The sequence below is a fragment of the Cryptotermes secundus genome, unplaced genomic scaffold (genome assembly GCF_002891405.2).
Source record: "Cryptotermes secundus unplaced genomic scaffold, Csec_1.0 scaffold673, whole genome shotgun sequence".
In the NCBI taxonomy this organism is placed as follows: domain Eukaryota; kingdom Metazoa; phylum Arthropoda; class Insecta; order Blattodea; family Kalotermitidae; genus Cryptotermes; species Cryptotermes secundus.
Genome location: NW_019731277.1, coordinates 1,110,146 through 1,134,979, shown reverse-complemented (window position 1 = coordinate 1,134,979; position 24,834 = coordinate 1,110,146). Strand labels below are relative to the sequence as shown.

The 24,834-nt window shown below is 43.7% G+C and overlaps 1 protein-coding gene across 1 annotated transcript in view; it reads right to left on the bottom strand.

The window, feature by feature from the left end:
- LOC111866880 overlaps positions 1-24,834 on the bottom strand; it is a 333,488-nt gene that overhangs the window by 47,684 nt on the left and 260,970 nt on the right. Inside the window, exon 3 of the mRNA XM_023856222.2 lies at positions 13,907-14,033. The gene's annotated coding sequence lies outside the window, so the exon portion shown is untranslated. The remainder of the gene's footprint in view (positions 1-13,906; positions 14,034-24,834) is intronic.

The window sequence follows — 24,834 nt, the reverse complement described above, 5'->3', positions numbered from 1 at the left end:
GAAATTTGATGATTAGAATTTGTGTTGGCTACATTGAAAAACTTCAGTTGGCAGTACTGAATGTTTTTCTTCCGTTTGTTTAAATTCTGTAATGTTCGTGTCAGTGGATTAGTGATTGTGTTGAGTGACAGTACATGAGAATGAATCGGAGAATTGGAAACTTGTCCAATTTTGAAAGAGGACAGATCGTTGTTGCGTGTTTAGCTGATGTGTCTGTGACAAAAACTACCACATTATTAGGCGTATCAAGAGCGAGAGTTTCTGAGGTTATGTCAGCATACACGAATCCTGGGAAAACAACAACAGCGAAGAGGAACAGTGGGTGAAAATGAACATTGACAGAAAGATATCTCGTAGATTGAGAAGGTTCAATTCGAAAAGTCACAGAACTACTACAGCACAGGTGACAGGACAGCAGAACTGAATATTCATCTTGAAGACCCTGTTTACACAAGAACTGTCCAACGTCCACAGTAGGCCTGCAGTTGCTAAATCTACTATTACTGAAAGTAATGCTCAGATACGTAAACGATGGTGTCATGACCATAAAACCTGGACATCAGACAACTGGAACAGCGCGCGTAATATGGTTAGATGGCCCGTCCCTCATGCTGTTCCCTACATCAGGAAGAGTTTACGTTTGGAGAACATCCAAAGGAGTCTATACAATCCGGAATGCCTGGTTCCAACAGTGAAACACGGGGGAGGTTCTGTGACGGTTTTTTAGGCAGCAATATCATGGTAAATTATTCTGTTGGTCACTTCACCCTTCATGGCCGAATTACTGCAAGGGAGTGCGTGGACAGGTTGGGTAATCAGGTGCATCCTATGGTCCAGACGTTATTTCCGAACAAAGATGCAGTTTTAAAAGACGACAATGCCCCTATTCATGCGGCTGGAACTGTTCAGTCATGGTTTGAAAAGCATGAAAATGAACATCACCATCTTCCCTGGCCAGCAAAATCAATATTCTTGAACATCAATGAACCACCGGGGTCAGTTTTGAAGGCTAGACTGAGGAACGCATTCCCATGTCCAACACCTCTAAAGCAACCTGAATGTGTTCTTCAAGCCGAACGGTATAAAATTCAGCTAGAGGCTGTCCAAAACTTTTCCCCCTTGGCACTACAGCCCCAGTGGGCCTAGGCCTACCTCCATGAACTTCTCCGTTCACTTCGGTTTTTCTTGATCTTACATGTTCGGTAGAACTCCTTGGGCCGATGATCAGCTCGTCGCAAGGCCTCTACCTGTACACAAACACAGAAAAGCGCACACAAACAAACTAAACATCCATGCCCTGAGTGGGATTCGAACCCACGATCCCGGTTTCCAAGCGAGCGAAGACAGTTCATGCCTTAGACCGCTCGGCTATCGAGACCGGCCTGTCCAAAACTTGTACGAATCAATTCGAAGAAGGATTGAGGCTACATTGAAGGCAAAAGCGGTCCAGCACCATATTAATAATATTAATTAATATAAGCGATGGACACTTATAGGTCCACCGCTTTAACGGACATACTCCAATTAAACGTGTCATTTTATTTTCAGTGGAGTGTACATCTTTTAGTTTAAAGTTACGCGATAAATTACCAAAAAATAAAAATAACAAAAAGGGGGGGGGGGAAGCGATTTGGAAGCAGAATAGGAAATATTTCATTTGTTTTTCTCTCTTTTCACATATCTCAGCTCGCGAACAGTTGACGAATGAGCAGCGCTGCAAATGTGACATCGGAAATATGAAAGAAAAAAGAAAATGGGGCCTCCCACCGAGGAACATACGAATAAACGTATATGTATGTATGAAATCATCATGTCGGGCGAGGGAGAGCTAAAAATGCTGGCTTCAAAATTGCCATGGCTTTTGTTTGTTTATCGCGAGAATGAAACAAGTTGGAGAGGATGTGACGTCACGAGTGAGGTGAGGCGTAACAGTTGACGAACCACCATCGAGTCCTCATAAATCCTCATCTCATTTGCACGTAACTGGACATGGCGAGACCCACCTGTACATCCTTCTGCGTACCGCTTGTTAAAGTTCGTACCTCCACCGGGATGGAGGCACAATGCTACAAGCCGGAAGGTCGCAGGATCGAGTCCCGATGAGATTTTTTTTTCAATTGATCTAATCCTTCCAGCCGCACTATGGCCCTGGGGTCGACTCAGCCTCTAACAGAAATGGGTACCAGGAATCTTCCTGTGGGTAAAGTGCGGCCGGCGCGTAGGGCTGACAACCTTACCGCCATCTATGAGTCGATTGTCTAGAAAATGTGGGAGCCTCGACGTTACAGAACCCAATGGGCCTCCACGACCTGATACAGGGATAGATTTACTTACTTACTTTTACTTACACCCACCGGGATAGCTCGGTCGGTATAGCGACTGGCTACGGGCTGGATGGCCGAGAGGTTGGTGGTCGAGTCCCAGCAGGGTCAAGAATTTGTCTCCATGTCGTCCGGACTGTATCTGGGGAGCACCCAACCTCCTATCCAATGGGTACCGGGGGCTCTTCCTCGGGGGTAAAGCGGCCGGGCCGTTAAGCGGACCACTCATCTGCAACTAGTGCCTAGGCCAAGAAAATGTGGATCTATACGTCCACTCCCTCATACGCTTTCATGGCGTAGTGCTTAATTAGCTAAGCACAGGGACAAGTTTACCTTTTATCTCACCACCTTAGAGTTCTTTAAACGCCAAGATAGACAATGGAAATCGGGGGGTATCATAGTTGTTTGTTGAGAAATTTTTGAAAGCAGGGAAGATGAAATAAAGGATTGATTTCACGTACGAAACACAGTAACATGCGCGTCGATGGAGAAATTGAGAAAGAAAATTAAGCGAAGGAAAGTTTTAAAATACAGCGAAGAATCCTTGAACCCTTTTCTTCCTTTATTCCTTCGCAACGACACCCATATTTTTTTCCTCGCTACTCATGACTAGAACAAAAAAAGTGGTAACTTAATTTTCCTTCTACTTCACCCTTCACTCCTTCCCTCCCTCGTTTATAATTTACTTCTTTCTTAAATGTAACCCTCACTGGCAGAGTAGAATTGTTGAATTCATTTTAAAGAAACTGGGAGTATGCATTAAAGGGACCCCAGCGTTAGTCACTTGCAGTAAAGTTCTCCTAGCACGGAATATTAATTGCATAATCTGAGAATGATGTTTGGCTTTCTCTCCTTAATTATTTCTCGAACCGCCATCACTATTCAAACATGGCGCCTGTAACAGAAAAGTAAAAGTTAATTAAAATTCCCATAATTCGTGTTTCTTCTCTTGGGTGTCTCCTACTTTGTTTGGGGGGGGGGCATTTGTGGTACTTTGCAAGAAGTTGCAATACCGGTATTCACAAAATCGATTTAAGCATTAACTACATTTTTTTTTATTTCCGGTTAAAAATTATTTAGAAGTAGAAAACTCCTGTCCGCTTCTGAGCTGTTTCCCCTATCCAAAAAGCCTATGCCACAATTTTCGTACCAAAACACAGTTTGTGTTCAAATAAGCCCATATTAAATTTAGCTCAAAAGTATTCCATTGCTGAACAATATTGAGACATGACGCCTGAAATCCGGAATAGCGGAGCCAGATCGGAAGTCGATTGCTAACCAACTGTTATGTAAGCACGTTTCCGCTGCAACGAATAGACACGGAATAATCCGTTGTTATCCAAATGTTCGGTAAGCGCCACCTGAAAGCCGGAATAGCAAAGAACAGAAGCGGAAATCACTGGTAGGTAACGGTACGGTAAGCAGGGTTTACCATAACAACAGCCAGGCAGGAGACAGTTCCATGGATACGCGCTAGACTGTAGAAGAAGCCTTCATAAGAACGATTCAGTCAGAATGCGACACTCCCGTGTGAAGACGGGGTCGAACACCTCTACCGTAACCCTGCGAGTCCTAGGAGGCGACGAAAAGGGAAGTCTCGAATTTGAGGCAGTAAAATATGGTCACGAGTTACATGTGACTCGGACCCGAGGATTACTGCGCTGGCGAAGGCCAGCAGCAATTGTAAGCGTCAGACCCGTCCTCTCGTCAGAGAGAGTGCCCCATATCAACAAACACGCAACTGTCTGAGAGTAATAAAAATCTGGGCTAAGACCCAGATGGTGGTCGCGCCATAGCTCAAGCGGTTAGTCGCTGGCTTCCCATCGCGGCGGCCCGGGTTCGATCATGCGTCTGATCGAGTGGGATTTGTGGTGGACAAAGTGACGCTGGGGCAGGTTTTCTCCGAGTACTTCGGTTTCCCCTACCAATCTTCATTGCACCAATTGCTCCACAGTCACCCTCACCTGTCATCTGGGGCTGGTACAATAGGCCAGAAGTGCCCGCAGTACAAGGGACTTAGTCCCACCCCACTAGCAATAACAAAAGAAAGCCCCAGATGGCTGCTTTATTCCAAGGCAGACTGGCCGACTCACCGTCAGTCGTAATATGAAACTCAAGACTCAGAAGGATTCAGTCGTAAGAGAGTCGTCATTGAATTCAGTCACAGCAGAAATCAATCGTAGACCAGTAAGGGGAAAAAAAGAACAAAACAAACTCCGTCGCTTTAGTCCTCAAGCGAACTATACCGACTGAGCGACCGCAACTTTAGAGTGTAGAGGCGTGGTCAGAGCAACGAATCCCCACGGGCCATTAATTTAAGTTTTCTAGACCGCAGCCGTTACTTCTCCATTCATGTGGCTCCTCAATTATCCTCACGAGGCTGAGTGGACCCCGTTCCATACGAACTACTTCTCAGAAAATCTGGTAGCACCGGGAAACGAACCCGGGACCTCAGGATCTGTAGCCTGGAACTGTGACCTCTAGACCACAAATTCCATAAAATGCTGGGAAATTCTTTAGTATCTGCAGAATTGGCGGCTCCTCGAGAAGGGCTCAGCTCCTAAGTAAGTAAGTAAGTAACTCGACAGGGAGCAGTCGTGGCCTTCAATGAAATATTTTCTTGGAGATAGTGAGTAAAACCACGGAGGGCGGCAGTAAGAATAGTCGGTGTCCTGGTTGGGGTTCGAATCAGGCTGTTTCCGACTACAAGTCCAGATTGTTTCTGCTTGAGCCAATTTGGTCTTTCAAAATGATCTTGACTTGTATGTACGAGTAGGTACTCGTAGTTACAAGATCGTCAGCTGTACTGAATGGTGTACATCAGCATATAATGCTGGCACTTTAGTTCGTAACTGAGATCACATTTCACTTAACCTTTGTAGGTAGCGTGTGTATGTATATAAAAGAATTACATAATTCGCCCTTCATTTCAAATGTGACATACGTGCATGGCCCCCAAAGTTTTTATGGCATTATTCTGAAGGCTGATACTTAACCACGCTGTGGAGGTTATGTTTTCATCATGATTTATATATATACTTTTTTTACGAATTCAATTTTCGTGATGTCTACCATAGTGTTCAATCATTGGTGTTATCAGAGTTAAGGGCAAGCGCTAAAGAGGTTTCCTCACGACCTGCCATCTATCAGAGGAGTAGTGAATCGCGAGGCGCGCACTGCAGTAGTGGTGCTCTCTGACAACAGGTCTTATAACTATCATCATTCACTCCTATCTCCTTGAAACTGAGTGGGCACGATTTTACATTTATGGCTATGATTTCATTTTTTATTTTTATTACCTTCGTTATGTTTTTTTTTTTATTTATACGTCAAGTTGTTATAGTATGCGAAATTATAAAGGTTGAAGAATTTCCACGACCGCCATCTCCTGGTTTAACAAAATCTTTTAGTAAAGGACTAAGGCGGTAGCGTAGTTGGTTGAGGGGCTATGCTACAACCCGGAAGGTCGCGGGTTCAAGTCCCGATGAGGTCATTGGATTTTTTTTTCAATTGACCTAATCCTTCCAGCCGCAGTCGACTCAGCCTCTAACAGAAATGAGTACCAGGAATTAATTATTAATTAAATAATTTTTTCTTGGGGAGTAAAGCGCGGTCGACCCGTAATGCTGACAACCTTACCGCCATCTTTGAGCCGACTGTCTAGATAATGTGGGAGCCTCAACGTCTCACAACCCTATGGGCCTTCATGGCCTGGTACAGGGATATCTTTACTTCACTTTTACATAAGTAAGTAAGTAAAATGAAGTTCGAATTCGGTCGTGTACCCATAAAAACGGCAGTAAAGTTTGTATAAAGGTGAATGTGGGTTAAACGAACTTCGGCATTTACGCTAAGTACACGGTAAAATAATTATAAGTAAAAACGGACCTGAATATGGCACATATATGCAGAAACATGTCTCATTCTGGACAGCAACTCCACCTGTTGGCAACAATGTTGCGTTGACGGGAATGTAATAAACATTATCCATATTGATTTACGCAGTAGGATGCAACAAAATGAGTCCGTACAAGGAAGGGATGCCGGTCACGGTAGCCGAGCGGTTTAAGGCAAGTACTGACTTCGCTCGCTAAGAGGCTGGGATTGTGGATTCCAATCCCACGCAAGACATGGATGTTTGGTGTCTGTATGCGTTTATACTGTGTTTGTGTACAGGTAGAGGCCTTGCGACGAGCTGATCACCCGTCCGTGGAATCCTATCTTCTGTAAAACTGATCAAGGAAACTGCGAAATCAGCCCCAAAACGCCCAAAAAAGAGAGGGAAAAGAAAGTTATATCTCTGTGGTTAATGAATTAAGCACCAGCCCATGAAGCCATATGGGGGAATGGAGATATAGCTTCACCATTCTTGACCTCGGCGCTAGATGAGGTGAATGAGCAGCTTCAAATACCGGCTCCCCCCGTGGCAAAAATCCCTCGGTACTCATTCTATAGAAAGCCTATCGTCTTCTCCGTCTGGAACACTGGGATCGTGGGTTCGAACCCCACTCGAGCCATGTACGAGTATGTCTGTGTGCGTTTATTCTGTGTATAGGTAGTGGCTGATCCCTCGTCCACTGAGTCCTAACGATTGTGTATAGGATTAAGAAACTGATAAAGCAGTCAATGTCCAAGAAAGGGCTGTAGATCCATAATAATAATTTATTACATATATGCTGATTAAATTCATGTAGAAACGGTGGCTTTGCATTGTCAGGCGGAACCCAACACGCCCCACCACGGCTGTGCACCTTACAGCATTCTGAAGAGCGGCGCAAAGCGGCGCGTATGAGACGCGGTTTGGAGGGGCAGGAAGGACAGGGACACGAGTAACATTTACATATGATGTGTGGTTTCATGGTCGGAGACTGGAAATTGGAAAACCTGTGAGGATATCTGGAAAGGGTGGAAGGTTCGGGGGGTTCAAAAGAGACGCACGTGGAACTGGGAGGAGGAAGCTCGTGGCATGACCAGCAGCCTGTGACGTATGTACACAGAAAGGCAAGCCCGCTGCTTCAGTTACAGATGCGTTACGCTTCGGACGGAGCTCAGGTTCGCCGACTGTGTTCTTGAAGTGGGGGGAGGCACAGGCGTATCGTGAGCAGGGCCAGAAGTAATCCGCCACTGAAACCTACTTATTCCGCTGGTCTCTATCATAGTTTCTCATAAAAAGAATAAAATTATTTGATGAAATTTTATGAATTGTACACATTCCTCGTAACATCCTATATAGGACGCGCCATAGCTCCATAAGGAAGGGAAGTCCTGTTTGTTCAACGATATTTCCGGTAGGTGACTTCAGGTCTCATCTTGCGCCGAAAATATAATCAACCTTATAAAGCCCATTGGTTACTATATGTAGTGCTTTAACACTAGAAATCGCTGCATTCTGCCCACACACTGTATTTACGTGTATGGTTCTCACAATAAACAGTCACTGCTTCCCCAGTCAGAATTAACAGATTGGGCTTTGTTACGGAGACGGAGTGTGTTCCCTGTGAGGTACGGACTGAATGCTTATATATTGTATTTAGAATGCCTCCACCGTGACCCTGCCAGTCTTAGGAGGCGACTAAAAGGGAAGTTTCAGATCTGAGACAGTAAAACATAGTCGCGAGTCCCAAGGGACTCGGACCCGAGAATGACTGCGCTGGCGAAGATCAGCAGTAATTGTAAAAGACAAACCTGTCCCCTCGCTAGAGAGGGCGCCTCACATGAGAAAGGAACGCGCAACTCTCTGGCAGTAACAAAAATCTTTTCTTGGTCCCCAGTTAAGGCTTGACACCAAGACCGATTGACCGACTAATGTAACATGAATTTGACTTTGACTCAGTGTTTAAGAGTCAGTCGGAGGCTGGCAGGGCAGTCAGGAGAGAGAGAGAGAGAGAGAGAGAACAGGTGTGGGTGTGTGTGTGTGTGTGTATAGACGAGTCACCCCCAGTAGAGGGGGAAGTGACCATTAGCAATCAGACCCCTACTCTCGTTGCAGAGGAGAACCCATTTTAAAACACGTAAAAGTCTCTGAAAGGACAAAGTATGGTCATCGGTCCCGATGGGACCCGAAACCAAGATCGACTGTGCTGACGAAGACACAAAAGCGATTTGCCGGACCTACCGATCAGTTTTTAAAGGATTAGTAACTTTCCAAGGATGTCATAACAATATATATCGCTATATGAAGATAATACACCCTCAAAGATGTTTTATATATGTTATAAATCCTGAAAGAAAGAGACCACTAGGAAAACCAAGACGTAGGTGGGTGAATAATATTAAAATACATCTTAGAGAGATGGAATGGATCGATCTGGCTCAGGATAGGGACCAGTGGAGGGCTCTTGTGAACACAGTAATGAACCTTTAGGTTCCATAAAATGTTGGGAAATTCTTGAGTAGCTACGTAACTTGAGGTCTCCCAAGAAGGGCCCGGTTTCATGAAATTAGTTATACGTCTGATCGTTACTGATCAGAGACCTGATGTTCCTCGTAATTTGTGATTCAGGTCTCTCTCCAGTCTCCGAGGTTCCTTCTCCACCCTCTGCTGCTCAAATACTTTACATAAGCTTCATAAAGAACGCCTGTCTCTCAGAATAAACATAGCGACGACAGGAAGTGTTGAGTGACTGACAAAAGACAGAATCTCACAAGTAATCATAATAACAACGCACCTGAGGAAAAGCATGGGGAAAACAAACAATAAACCGATGTTCTCAGAATTTAGGAAGTGCTTCTTGAATACTGCTCAAGGTTTTCTTTTTCAGATACCCAAGGAAGTGACATGTTTGCTTGAAATGTTCTTTTCGCCACACTTTTCATTTTACAAACACACACAAATATATATATATATATATATACACATATCTGTGAACTGGCACGTCGAGGGTCGAATTGTAGCCTCTCCTTCTACCCCCTTCCTCAATGATTTACATATTGCCCTTCTAAGTGTTCTGCGAGGCTGCCTACTACAAAACTTGCCGGTGTCCCTATCACAAGTCGTAACAGAAGGGAAAGGCCGGGCCATAGCTCAAGCGGTTAGTCGCTGGCTTCCCACCGCGGAGGCCCGGGTTCGATCCCGGATCTGATCAAGTGGGATTTGTGGTGGACAATGTGGCGCTAGGGCAGGTTTTCTCCGAGTACTTCGGTTTCCCCTGCCAATCTTCATTCCACCAGTTGCTCCACAATCACCCTCACCTATCATCTGGGGCTGGTACAATAGGCCAGAAGCTGCCGCAGTACAAGGGACTTAGTCCCACCCCACTAGCAATTAGAAAACAGAAGAGAATGTGTTGACATTTGTTTCCAAACTTTACATAATGGGAACCCCCCCTCAATTTTGCAAATATTTCATCCTGTCCTTCTTTCTTAAGTTTAAAATGAATTCAGTTAGGGGCACGAGGTACCGTAGTCGGTTGAGGCACTATGTTCCAAGCCGGAAGGTTGCGGGTTCGATCCCCGATTAAGTTACTAGGTTTATTAATTGTCCTAATATTTCCAGCTGCTGACAACCTTACCGCCATCTGTGAGCCGATTGTCTAGAAAATGTGACAGCCTCGACGTCTCACAATGGGCCTCCATGGTCTGTTACAGGGATAGCTTTACTTAACCTCACCTCCATCTGTGAGCAGATTGTCTGGAAAATGTGGGAGCCTCGACGTCTCACAACCCTGTGGGCCTCCACGGAGTGTTACAGCGATAGCTCTTATATTTAAGAAGAGTAATACGATTCAGGGATTTAACGCCGTGTAGTCCAGTGATAGTTACCCAACGTACCGGAAGGAAATATCGCCTCCATCTTCGGTGTCGAAAAATAAGCCACGCAAGAAGCCAACATGAAGCAGGTAGCAAGCTTTGTATGATTTCTTGCTTGGCTTCTTTTTCGACACTGAAGTTGAAGGCGATATTTTCCTCCGAAACGCCGGGCTGTCTCCAAACAACTCGGTTATACTGGACTTTCATAGTAACTCCCGTGAGAACTTCAAATCCAAAACAGAAAATTTATTTTCACCGATTATGTAACTACCACTCTTGTCGGTTCTCAATTTCCAAGTTAACTTTACTCACACACATGTTAATTCCCCTTTTAAATTATGAAGAACCTCATAATTTTTTTACAAAGTTTAACTAGGCCAGTAGTGCGACGTACGATTGATTTAAATCCAGGATTATTGGCGATTTAAGAAATACTTTGAAAAATACCTACTTGGAAGACCAAGTAAGAAGTGGAAGGAAAACATTGCGCTATAATTTAGGAATATACTCGTAAGTTGTGAGGATAGGTGGAATAAACTGTTTCAGGGTTGTGTCTAGTTGTAGGCGTTTGTTACCGACATTGAACCTTTAAATTCTGGCGCCAGAGAGTTAGCAGATGTAGAGCACATCATACAAAATTCCGTGATTTTAGTCCGCAAGCGAACTATACCGACCGAGCGACCGCCGCTTGTCGGCGAAGTTAGGCACATGACACAAAACCCGAACTTAACGTACATAAATTGTACTGACAATTTACAACGCAGGAAACATACATTCACACGTCTGATTACAACTTACAAGCGTCATATTAGCCTCTCGAGATGACACCGTGTAGTCTGCTACCAGACTGAACGGTATTAATCAGCATCGTCTAGAACATCAGATCTACAGAGATAACAAGAAGTTCTGTGAAGAACTAATCACGTACTTTTCTTTGATTCGATATGAATCGTGTAGAAAACGATTCGTCCAACAATTCGTTGCCGCAGTAACGTTTTTACCGAGCCGGTGTCTAGCAACGATATAGGGATACACATACAGACCGATGGGAGGGATTTATGGTGTAGCTGCTGGGCTCACGTGCCATGATACACATTCCAAATTTAATACAGATTGGTTCAGCCATTCAAAGGTTGATAACAGGGATGGAGATACACAGACAGCATGGTGATATCATAAGCCTACTTTTAATTCTTAAAATAAGGATATTAAGCTGGTAAAAAAATAATCGTCCTGTGCTTAATTAAGCATTACGCCATGATGACGTATGGGGGAGTGAAGGTATAGCTCCACAAATTCTGAACTTGGGTACTAGATGGAAATGAGTGGTTAGATCCATACTCCAATCGTTTTACCCCCCAATAGGGAACCCCCTGCGCCCACTGGACAGAAAGCTGGTTGGGCCCAAATTCCGATTTGGAGGCTGTGGGGGGAAAGAAAAATGTCTTGACCCTGCCGGGAGTCGAAACCCAATTCCTTGCCCGTCCAGCCTGTAGCCAGTTACTATATCTACTGAAATACCTAGCGTACAATTGAAGTACTAAGTTTTTCACAAAACAAAAATAAAATACAGTAAACGTAAAACATCTGTGTGACTAGAGATGTTTGCAGTAGGAAACTAGTCTGTGAGTTTCTTCCGGGTCTCCTAGTCTCTTTCCTTGATACATCATTTAGAGCACCAACGGTCCCTCTGCGGAAATAAAATCCAATCAAAACGGCTGTTTCAGCTCTCAAGAAACAAACATTCGGAAGTCCCAACTGTTTGAAGTACTGCAGTCTTGGATGTGATGTTATGTAGCCTGGCAGAAGTTTACGGATATTTCGAAGGAGCACAATGCCTCCTTCTTCAGGGTTGAAGGACAAACCGATGAAGCAGACAAAGAAAGTATCAAGGACAGTTAACAGCGCGTGGAAAAAGTGGAACTGATATTGGCCAGGTTAAGAACCCAGAGTCATCCGAGAGCGGGCATTAAGAGAATGATTTACGAGAGCGAGTAATAAAGAAGAATTGGCATCTGTTGTAATGGCGACCACGAATCTTAATGGAACATAGGCCTAAGGGATAAGTAAGCTAAAAATGTGTGAAGCTATATTGCAAGGCAAACGAGATATATATTGTAACCCCTTGAAGACTCCAGTCCAATCCAATCCAATAAATTACTGCTGATCCTCGCCAGCATAGTCATTTTTGTGTTCGGGCCCTGTTGGGACCCATGATCATTTTTTTGTTTTGTTTTGTTTTTTTTGCATAGTTTTACGTGTTTCGAAGGGAGGAGAGATCTAAACACTACTGGTTACCCCCCTCTGGGAAGGGGGGTTACTCTGCTCGCTCTTACTCAGACACTCCGCTACTCTCTCTGTCACTGATGGACTGCTAAATTGATGATGGCCCTCGCCAGTACAGCAATTCTTGGTTCCGAATCCCACAGGACTCATCACGTCTGACGGCTCTGGGAGTCTACAGCCCACAAAGATGGCTCTTTTAAAGGCCGATCTGTCGCTTAAGTTGCTACCGGCCTTCGAGACCTAAATGAGATTTAAGGCTCTGCCTCCAATGGGATATGATGCTGTGTAGTCCGATAGGTAGTTATCAGAGTTTCGAAGGAACGTGCTGCCTCATCTTCAGTATAGAAATGTGTACTAGAATTGATACTCAGCGTTCAAAACACTGCAGACATTTGACAGTGCCCCAGTACAGTTTCAAGGTCACCCATTTAATCAATTTCACTGGAAACGGCTTGTGTCTATTACGTGGAAAACGGAAGGTGAAGGACAGAGATACATAGACAAAACGTGAAACAGCAAAATGAAAAACATTCAACTTAAAACTCTGAAGCTTCTAAAAACCGAATGTAATATATTAAGACGTAATTGAACAAAAGAACGTTTTAAAGTCATGACCTTCTTAAATAATTGAAACGCCATTTTTACGTCAGTGTTCTTACAAAAATAGCCATTTCAAATGGCTAGTGCCCAGTTGGCGAAACTCACTACAGCATTATAAATCTGCAGATACAGTCAGAATATTGGCATAATTAAGACAGTAATTACAACTGACGCGTGTTTTGCCTGCCGTACATCTGAACAACTTATCAAGGCTCCATGAAGTTACAACACGGAATGTTGTTTATTTACTTAACTTTTCAAAGCCCAGTAGTTACTTTAGGATTTTTTTTTTCAATTTACCTAATCCTTACAGCCGCTCTATGGCCCTGGGGTCGACTCAGCCTCTAACAGAAATGAGTACCAGGAATATTCTTGGGGGTAAAGTGCGGCCGGTGCATAAGGCTGACAACCTCACCGCCATCTGTGAGCCGATTGTCTAGAAAATGTGGGACACTCAACGTCTCACAACCCTATGGGTCTCCACGGCATGGTACGGGGATAGCTTTACTTTTTTTTACTACCTTTGTGTTGGCAGCACACGGTAGCGTAGTTTGTTGAGGCACTATGCTACAATCCGAAAGGTCATGGATTCGATTCCCGATAAGGTCATTGGATTTTTCAGTTGGCCTAATACTTTCAGATGCGCTGTAGTCCTGAGGTCGATTCAGCCTCTAACAGAAATGGGTACCAGGAATCTTCCTGGGGGTTAAAGGTTTCAAGCGCGTATGGCTGATAACCTCACCACCATCTCTGAGGCTCTGGGGCCCACCCAGCCTCCTATCCAGTTAATACCTGGGGGCTATTTCTGCAGGAGTAAAGCGGCCGAGGCGCAAAGCTGACTACTCGCCTCCATCTAGTGCCGAAGTCAATAATGGTGGAACTATACCTACACTCCTCCATACGTCTTCATGGCGGGGTGTGTAATTAAATAAGCGGAGAGACAACCTTACCTTTAACTGTGGAATAATGCTGTCAGGATTGTAGAGAAGCTGGGATTAGGCAGTGTGTGTGGGCCGCACAGTGCTGTGAGGATTACAGCCCATTGGTGCGCACACGGGCTGTCAGTAAAGGTTATTTCTGAAAGAGAAAATTTTGTTTCCTGTGAGAGGGGTCCCTTTGGGAGTATATGTAACACCGCAAGTTTTCGATGACGGCATTACGATAGAGCACCACCCTTCCCCTCCATTCTCCACCCACAACTCACCCCTAGCAGAATAATTTAACATTTAATGAGCCAAAGTGCTGCTTGATATATATAGTCATTATCTTAATAACGCGTATGTAAGGTGCGGGACAGGTCAACTGCTTGGATGGAGAGCCGTTTCCGAAAAAAGCGAAACTTTTGGCATATGGCGCCGTGTAGTCTGGCAGTTTTGTTTACGTTTCGGAGAAATGTAATGCTTCTATATTCATGGTTTAGGAGGCCGAATGCAAGCTACTATACACATCTGAAGAGTACTATATTTTTATGACATGACGCCGTGTAATCTGGTAGTTTTGTTTACGTTTCGGAGGAATGTACTGCCTCCATGTTCAAGGTTGAGCTGTACGCCTAGAAACTACAAACAAAGAGTGAAGAGTGAAGTTAAAATTACATTAATGTTATAATTAATTGATGTAGGCCACAGTTCGTGTAATTGTGTTTATAACGGTAAGTAGTGCTATATGGTATGTTGCTGTTTCATACTCGGTTTTTTAGATGTCGATAAGTTGGAGCTCTGTTAATTCGATCTGCTTCTTTGTGGATGAAATATTGAGGTATATTTAATATGGCACACTGCCTGAAGATGTATATTTGTATGACTAAAACGTGTCACAGTTTTATCATGTAATTTATAAGGAAACAAGCTACTGGATATGCTTCGATGTTAACTTACATTTGACTGTAGAGGAAGGGGCGACCCTGCCTCATTGGCCCGCAGGTAGCACCCCGTAAGGCCCCCATCCCAGAGTTACGTTGCAGATAGACAGGACTCGTTGGTTGCGGTAGGCCGGAAATCCTGAATAAAAACCTGGTCCTCAAAGATAAGCGGCACGCAGTAGGATAGTTGGTTGAGACACTGTGCCACAAGCCAGAAGGATGCGGGTTCCATTCCCGATGAAGTCATTGGAATTTCAATTGACCTAATCCTTCCAGCAGCACTATGACCCTGGGGTCGACTCAGCCTCTAACAGAAACGAGTACCAGGAATCTTCCTGGGGGTAAAGGGCGACCAGCGCCTAAGGCTGACAACCTCATCGCCATCTGTGAGCCGATTGTCTAGAAAATGTGGAAGCCTCGACGTCTCACAACCCTATGGGCCTCCACGGCCTGTTACAGGAATAGCTTTACCTTTTTTCCCTACAAGATAGGGCGTTTTGCAACAGGCTGGTAATCTGCGTAAGTAAGTTTACTTATAATTGTCAGAGATGCTTCAAGTTGTTCGTAATTGTCAGAGATGCTTCAAGTTGCTCGTAATTGTCAGAGACGCTTCAAGTTGTTTGTAATTGTCAGAGATGCTTCAAGTTGTTCGTAATTGTCAGAGATGCTTCAAGTTGCTCTTAATTGTCAGAGATGCTTCAAGTTACTTAATTGTCAGAGATGCTACACGTTACTAAATTGACAGAGATGCTTCATATTTGAAGACGAAGCAGGCTGCCCATCTTCAGGGTCGAAGAATAAACAAAGCAAAAAAACCAGAAAGTCAATTCCAGTTGTCTCGCCCCAACTGACTTGCTGCTCTCTGCACAATCCGAAAATTCGGTAGTCCGATCGCTCTGGTTGTCACCTGCATTCACGCCACTATCTTGCTGGGAGAGCACATGTTCCTCCAAAATGATGGTTGACTTCCAACGGTCTAAGAATCGCTGTACCCCAGAAGATAGATCTGCTCTTAACAGCCGGTGTGAGAACCTCAAATTCTACATAATGACGGTAGATGACATTTCAGAAATATTAACGTTATTAAACCACGTGCAGTAGAACGCCGCTTATCTGAAATAATTAGTGACGAAGGTGGTTCGGATAATCGAAAATTCGTATAATTGGATTAAATTATTCTCCATAAAACATAATTATAACAATATAAAGTGTACTATGGTATTATGGAGCCGGGATAGCGCAGTCGGTATGGCGACTGGCTACGGGCTACATGATCGAGGGGTCGGAGTTCGAGTCCCGGTAGTGTCAAGAAATTTATTTCTTTTTTCACATCGTCCAGACCGTCTCTGGGTCCAAACCAGCCTCTTAGCCAATGCTCAACGGGGGCTTTTTCCCCGGGAGTAAAGTGGCAGGGACGTGAAGCTGACCACTCACTTCCAACTAATGCCGAGGTCAAGAAAACGTAGATATATAATTCCACGCCCCGAAACGCCTCCATGGCTTAGTGCTTATTTAATTAAGCATAGGGACAACTTTATATTTTACTATGGTATTATAATAATATAGCCGGTCACGGTAGCCGAGCGGTCTAAGGCATGAACTGTCTTCGCTCGCTCGGAAGCCGGGATCGTGGGTTCGGATGTGTTTTCTGTGAGGTACGGACTGAATTGTTATATATTATTCTTATACACTGCCGGTCACAGTAGCCGAGCGGTCTAAGGCATGCACTGTCTTCGCTCGCTCGGAAGCCGGGATCGTGGGTTCGGATCCCACACAAGGCATGGGTGATTGGCATGTGTTTATTCTGTGTTTATTTATGTTGTCCTGTGTTTAGGTAGCGGCCTTGCGACGAGCTGATCACCCTCTCAAGGAGTCCTACCGTCTGAAAATCAGAGGTCAGTGCCCAAGGGGGCTGTGGAGCCATTTGAAAAGAAAATTATAATAATAAAAACTAGAAAGCTTTTAAACAAGTGAAAAATTATTAAATATGACTAGAAGTCAACATTTTTAAATGCTTTACTTGAAAAATTCCAAATAATGGCGTTTGTTTAAGACACGTATTTCTTGGTTGCGTTTATTCGGTTAATTGACAATTCGGATAATCGGGATTCAGATAATCGGTGTTCTATTGTACTTTAATAAGAGAATTTAGTTACGAACTATCGATAGGTTTCAACTAAGTAGGTACCATCTGAAGAGGTAGACATAATGCAGTCTCCGAAAATGTTTTTTTCCTTGGCACTACAGCCCCAGTGAGCCTAGGGCTACCTCCATGAGCTTCTCCGTTCACTTCGGTTTTTCTAGATCTTACACATTCGGTAGAACTTCTTGGGCGGGTGATCAGCTCGTCGCAAGGCCTCTACCTGTACACAAACACAGAAAAACGAACACACACACACACACACACACACACACACACTAAACATCCATGGCCTGAGTGGGATTTGAACTCACGATCCCGGCTTCCAAGCGAGTGAAGAGAGTACATGCCTTTGACCGCTCGGCTACCGTGACCGGCCCTCCAAAAATTGTGTATTTTAAATAAAAAACAGAAAGACGGTGCATAATGTCCAGAAACATAATAATTTAATGTTTTGCCATCTTTATGTTCCTTCCTGTTATTTAGTATGGGGGATTTCAAACATGGATGCTCAGACGTTCCTTCTCCGCTTCTGAATACGGGGAGATATCCTGTATACACAATGCGCATGCGTGGCTCTTCTTGCTGTCATGTCTCGTTATGCAGACTGTGAAACGGAAACTATGTATTCACATATACATAAAGGGGCGCATCTGGAACCCAGGAAGATCTTTCGTAAGGGATGAATAAGGAGTAGGGTGTTATGTAGGATGCCACACGTGTATGATGTAGATTTTTTTTTTCCCCGTGATGGAAATTTCATCCATCCCCTTACAGAAAATGATACCCCCTATGTTCCGACCCCTCTTCGGCAATAACCGCTGCCGGTAGTTGAAAACTTGTAAAGAAGTCATATTTGTAAGTTGAGGGCGGTGGAGGAACTTGTGGGTTTAATTCTCAAGTGTCTGCACCCCCTTCCCTTCCCAGTTCTATTTGGGTTTTGGATTTCTTATTGTTGTGTTTACCCCAGCGTTTCTTTTTACAGCGTCACCCCTCCTTTGGTTGTGATCACCCCCGGAAAAACTCATCTACCCTTCATACTATCCCTTCACTTTGTTGTCCCAACATCCAATAAAACTGAAGATAAATTTTTCTTCGGTGTGACACCGTGTGTTCTGGTGGACGCTCACTGACATTTCAGGAAAACGTCCCGATTCTCTGGTCAGGGTTGATGGAGGCAACATGTTCCTTTAATCATTGATAATTTTCTTATAAACTACACGGCGTCATATCCAAGGAGCCAATAATATTTTCCATCTTCAGGATAGGAGGCAGCATCTTTGCCGAAACGTCAGTAAACTTCTAATAGACTACACGGCGTTACATCCCAGAAGACAGTAATATTCAGTTTCTATCTTCAGGATAGAATGCAGCACCTATAGCCGAAACGTCGGTAATCTTCTAATAGACTACACAGTGTCATATCCCAGAAGACAGTAACATCAGTTTCCATCTTCAGGATACGAGTCAGCACTTATCGCTGAAACGTCAGTAAACTTTTACCAGTCTACACGTCGTCATATCCCAGAAGTCATTGCTCTTCTGATGTTAAATCTACAAGAATAAAATGGTCCTGCAGATCCGTTGTACCAATACGAACTACAATACAAATTAAAGTTTCTTCTTGGATATAACGGGTGTAGTTCATTGAAAATTAAGTGACGTTTCGGAGGAACATATAGCTTCCATCTTCAAGGCCTGTAGAATAAGATAAGCAAGAAACCATCTGAAGCAACCGGAAATCTAAAAACCAATAGAGGCAGGCGGCATCCCGGTTTCTTCTTGTCCATAAAGATGAAGACAAAATGTTCCTCTGAAACGTCGGACTATCTCCGAACTGAAGACCCTACTTTTTAAAATACCTTTACTGTACAAGGAATCTCTCTTAAGAAGTGAATATAACGTAAGATGCGGCAGATTATACATTCAATCCGCTCTTGTCCTCTCTACTTTTGTTGTATAAAGTGCAGAAACTTTGTACAGACTTTAATTCTTTTTCAAGGATTTAGAAACTATCCCTGTATTCTCTAGCCCCCACCCCCCACTGAGTTGATCTTTAAGATGAAAAGAGATCAAAACTTTGCCCTAGTCACACACGGCTACTATTAAACTTTTCCTTTATCTTTGGTTCTCTCGCGATTGTCAACTTTTCTTGTCCAGTCTCACGTGCGCAACTGTTGGGAATTTCTTGTACTACAAAAAGAGACAAATGAAATGTAGCAGCGCGTTTCAGTTTGATGGAAACCGTTTCGCGTTTGTTCGACCCTCATTACTAACTTCGTAGTATAAGCCAACTCAGAGTCAGTCCTTTTCTCCTATCGCTTTTGTACGGTGAACTGCGCAGAGAGCATATTGTGCAGATACTGGATATGAGGTTCTCACAGTGCTGACTGTGAGGAGAACTGTCTTACGACATCTGACGCCGTATAGTCCGATAGAAGATAACAGATTTTTTGTGATTGACATATTGCTTCCATCTTCAGGGTCGAAAAATTAAATGAATGAGCAAACAATTACTCTCGCTGCTTGTTGATTACTTGGTTGGGTCAGGACTGGAGATAGTATGTTCCTCCGAAACGTCGGTAATGTGCTGCTAGATTCCATTTTTTTATATTCCAGAAGATGCTACTGTACTTGTTTACAGACATTTCCTACATAGATGTCAACTTGAATGCACATGCAAATTATATACAAATTTTAATTTTCATGAAAATTGAAATTGCCCGGTAACGGCAAGGGATTTTTTTACTACTTCACAAGCGTCCAGACCGGCTCTGGTGCCCACCCAGCCTCCTATCCAATGGATACCATAGGCAATTTCCCCGGGGGTAAGGTGGCCGGGGCTTGAAGCAGACCACTCACTTCCATCTAGTGCCTAGGTCAAAAATGGTGGCGTATACCTGCGCTCCACAACACGCCTTCATGGCGTGGTGCTTAAGGAATTAAGCATAGAGACAATTTACCTTCACTTAATCATGTATTTAAGTAACACGCCATAGAGGCATATGGGGGGAGTGGAGCTCCACATTCTTTAACGTCGGCGCTAGACGGAGGCGTGAAACTGACCCCTCACCTCCAATTAGTGCCGAGGTCAAGAATTCTGACAGAAATGAGTACAAGGAATATTCTTGAAATATACTTCGGGGTAAAGGGTGTCCGGCGCGTAAGGCTGACATCCTCACCGCCATCTGTGAGCCGATCGTCTAGAGAAAATGTGGGAGCTTCAACATCTCACAACCCTATGGGCCTCCACTGCCTGTTACAGGGATACTTTTACTTACTCTTAATGCATCCACTCCCCCATACGCCTTCATGACGTAGTGCTTGATTAGTTAAGCACAGGGACAGCTTCACCTTTACTAGATCGAGGTTAATGTTGAGGCTTAAGCCCCAGTCGCTTCACTCCCACGGAAAACCCCCTCCCCTGTGCTTATTGGATAGAAGACTGGGTGAGTCCCAAAGCGATCTGGGAATCGAATCCCGACTCCTCTGGCATCAAGCCTGTAGCCTGGTCGCTATACTGACTGAGCTATCCCGGCTCTTCTGGGATACAACAGCGAGAGGTGGAGGCAGGGGTAAGAAATTGAGACACTCAAGTATTCAAGAAGGGATAGGCTATTAGCTGACGGGGAGAAGAAATATGGGGTAGAATTTGCATAATTATTCTGTCCCTTGAACTTTCTGTTTATAGAATTCAGTAATGAAATACTTCTGTGGAGACAAAGAAAATTATCTCGGTTTCAGTAATGGAGTAGCATCCGAGTGTAGGCTTGCAGCTGCTAGCACTGTGTATTGCCTTTACTTTTATGTTAAGCCATCTCGGTGATGAGTGTTCCTGTGTTATATACATGAAACTAACTCCAGAGAGCTGAGTCCTTCTCGAGAAGCCGCCACTCACTCAGCAACACTCAGAGGATCAATACGGTGTACACAAGATTCCAACCCTCGTCCCTATCAGGATCCTGAAGAATCACATCCATGCCACCCCATTCTAGTTCTCTAATATCAATTTTAATATTATTCTCTCATCTACCTTTATTTCTTCTCTACTTGTATTTTTCCTTCTGGTTTTCACAACAAAACCTTAGAATATTTGGACCGAAGAGGGATGAAGGGACAGGAGGTTGGAGAGAACTGCATAATGAGAAGCTTCATAACTTGTACTCTTCTCCAAGTATAATTAGAATGATCAAGTCAAGGAGGGTGAGATGGGCAGGGCATGTAGCGCGAATGGAGAGAAGAGGAATGAATGTAGGAAAGCCAGAAGGAAAGAGACCACTGGGAAACCAAGACATAAGCGGGTGGACAATATTAAAATGGATCTTAGAGAGATAGGATGGTATGGATTGGATTGGTCTGGCTCAGGATAGAGACCAGTGGAGGACGCTTGTGGACGGTAATGAACCTTCGGGCCCAATAAAATGCTGGGAAGTTCTTGAGTAGCTGCAGAATTGGCGGATTATCAAGAAGGGCTCAGCTCCATTAGTAAGAGTGATATTCCTCTTCTTGCGTGCTATATGCCCTGCACATCTCATCCTACTTGATTATATTCAAAATATGACACATAGGTCAGTAAAATTTACAGTAACATTGGGTCGTCATAGTTCAGTCAGTAATATGACATTCCAAGTAGGAGCGCTTGAAACTGTTTACGTCTTGCGTTCATGTTCTCCGTGCCAATTGGGTATAGCGTACAGTGTCAGAAACGTGTCTGAGCGTCCGCCATCTTCTTACAGTGACGTAGATGGTTGCGTCATCATAGGAAGTTACTAGATTCTATTTTCAGTGTATGTCAAGTAGTAATACGCCAGCAGGAAGTTCAGACATATTGGAATTGATGTTCTCATAGCGCTGGGTATGAAAAATAATGTCTTATGGGGTACAACGGACCGCCTCTGTGGTCTAGTGATCAGAGTTCCTGGCTACAGATCCAGAGGTCCCGGATTCGATTCCCGGCGCTACCAGATTTTCTGAGAAGCAGTGGGTCTGGAACGAGGTCCACTCAGCCTCGTGAGGGTAATTAAGGAGATATTTCAAGGAAATAGCGGCTCCGGTCTAGAAAACCGAAATTAACGGCCGTGGGGATTCGTTGCGCTGACCACGCGACACCCTCAATCCGCAAAATATGGCACTAACTTTACTGACAAGCGGCGGTCGCTCGGTCGGTATAGTTCGCTTGCGGACTAAAGGCCACTGAGTTTTTTGTATTCTGGGGGTATAACACCATTTAATTTTGGTAAAAGTCAACCCGATGTTTCGAATGAACATTTCGTCTCTATCGATAAGGTGAAATAGTAAGCTGAGTAACACAAGAATGTAGCAGGTAACAAACAGAGCTGCCTGCTTTGTGACATCCCAGAAGAAAGAACTTTTCTTTTCAGACGTACTTACACAGAACATTTGTTCCATAAGGTTGGCTGTGCAGGGTAAAATGTGGAGTAGATTAACTTTACTTAACGATGAAGTGTCCTTTGGGCAATGTTACTCTGAAATACTGTAACATTACATAGGCTGTTTACTTTTTACAGTGGTACTTTACTACTTCACGAGATCAACTTTCAGTGATACCTGTTTTATGGAGAACATTAAAGTATACAGTTTAATAAGGATATATAAAGTTCTGTTTAATGTGAAAATACTATGGGTTTTTATTACGGAATATCCCTCGTTGATATAAATTTCACACCCAACACGCAAGAGTCCAGGGGTTGATTGTACAGGGAATGCACAGACATGCCCCTTTTGGGAGGCACGGATTCTTACCAGAGATAAAGAAAGAGACAGCGATAGTGTTGTAAAAAGGAAAAAGAAAGTAAGAAATGGGGGAAGCGAAGAATTTTTCCAAAAGGCAAACAGCGTCAGGGAATATATTACTTCCATCCCCAACATATACATACACATTCATCCCTAGAAAGTCATATCTACACCCCTGCTTGTCTCAGGCGTGATAGAAGCCATAACCGTAATGTAAATATGATTATTGTTTATGGTGGACGAGTTTATAAATCAGATCAGAACTCTATATGATTCCATATAAAAAGGAGCCAGTCAATATTGGATCCATTATAATTTTTGTAAGAACGCCTCTGTGGTCTAGTGGTCAGAGTTTTTGGCTACAGATCCAGAGTTCCCGGGTTAGATTCCCAGCGCTACCAGATTTTCTGAGAAGTAGTGGGTCTGAAACGGGCTCCACTCAGCCTGGTGACGATAATTGAGAAGCTATTTCAAGGAAATAGCGCCTCCGGTCCAGAAACCCGAAATTAATGGCCGTTTGGATCCGTTGCGCTGACCACGCAACACCCTCTATCCGATAAAGTTGGCACTAACTTCGCAGACAAGCGGCACTAACTCGGTCGGTATAGTTCGCTTGCGTACTAAAACCACGCAGTTTTTTTAAAATAATTTCTGAACTCACGCATACCAGAATATAACAAAATTTAACCATCACAGAATCCTGTATGCAAAAGACTAACGTTTATCATATTGCAACTACTATGAAAATGCGTGTGACGTAGACCGTTACGTCATCATTAATTAGTTACTAGGTTCTATTTTGTACATAACTTCCGGTGATGATAACGTTGGTGGGTATTTTAAAGATACTTACATGGAACTTTTTTTTTTCCCGTAAGGTTGTCTACACAAAATATGACGTGGTGTGATTGTCGCATAACCGAAGTACTGCCCAGGAATTTTTCCAGGAGGGACTGAGGAAATGCACAAAAGATCTCAATCAGGAATTTTGTATACTGTCCCTGATACGAACCGCATACCTCCTGGATATGAATCCAGAACATTACCGCCAAGCCAGCCTGCTCGGTCAATATAATATTAAAATGTATAAATAATTTACAAAATCAAATTATTTTTCCAGCAGTGACTGGGGAAATACACAAAAAATCTCAGTCAGGATATTCTGTGTACTGTCCCTCATAGGGACCACATACCTCTGGATATGAATTCAGAACATTACCGCCACACCAGCCTGTTCTGTCAATATAATATTAAAATGTATAAATAATTTACAAAATCAAATTATTTTTCCAGCAGTGACCGGGGAAATACACGAAAAATCTCAGTCAGGATATTCTGTGTACTGTCCCTCATACGGACCACATCCCTCTGGATATGAATTCAGAACATGACCAGCACACCAGCCTGTTCGGTCAATATAATATTAAAATGTATAAATAATTACAAAATTGAATTGTTAAAAAATGAACTTTTATTTTTACGTTGAGGGTACTTGTTTTTGATAAAATATCCAGCTGGACGCAAGATGGAAAAAAGGTTAAAAAAATATCTAGTTTAAGCGACTGAGAAAACCCATGACAAACCAAGGGATAATTTCATTTCAGTTCACCTAGAACGTAACTCTGATTCTTGTGGGTAAGATGCAGGAGCACCAGCTCTGACATGTTTGGCAGAATTTAAGTCAAGTGGGAGGTAAGGAAATGCAGTTGTGGGCTCCTGGGATCTGCAGAAAGTGGATTGCCAAATCTTTGCAAAGTCTCCTGTGTTGTAGCGACCCCAATTTGCATACAAATCACGCGTTCGTGTGTGTGTGGCGGAGGTGAGAGGGCCCATAGGGGTGCCATGTCGCAGTTTCCTCAACAGACGTAATGGGATAACATCATGGATTCAGTCTTTTGTTTACCTCTTGCGCTTATCCAGCATCTACAGTTCGTATTGCGAGGCTCGCGTAAGGGGAAGTGAGGAGAAATAGGCATATATATATAATGTGACGAGCTATCTTACGTCCATCGCCGCGCAACGGCTACAATGGAAACTGTGGAGATCCCACAGCGACGAATTGCCGTTGAGTAACAACGGATGAGACGAAACTCGTTACCAGCGTATGAAGAGCGTTCCCGAAG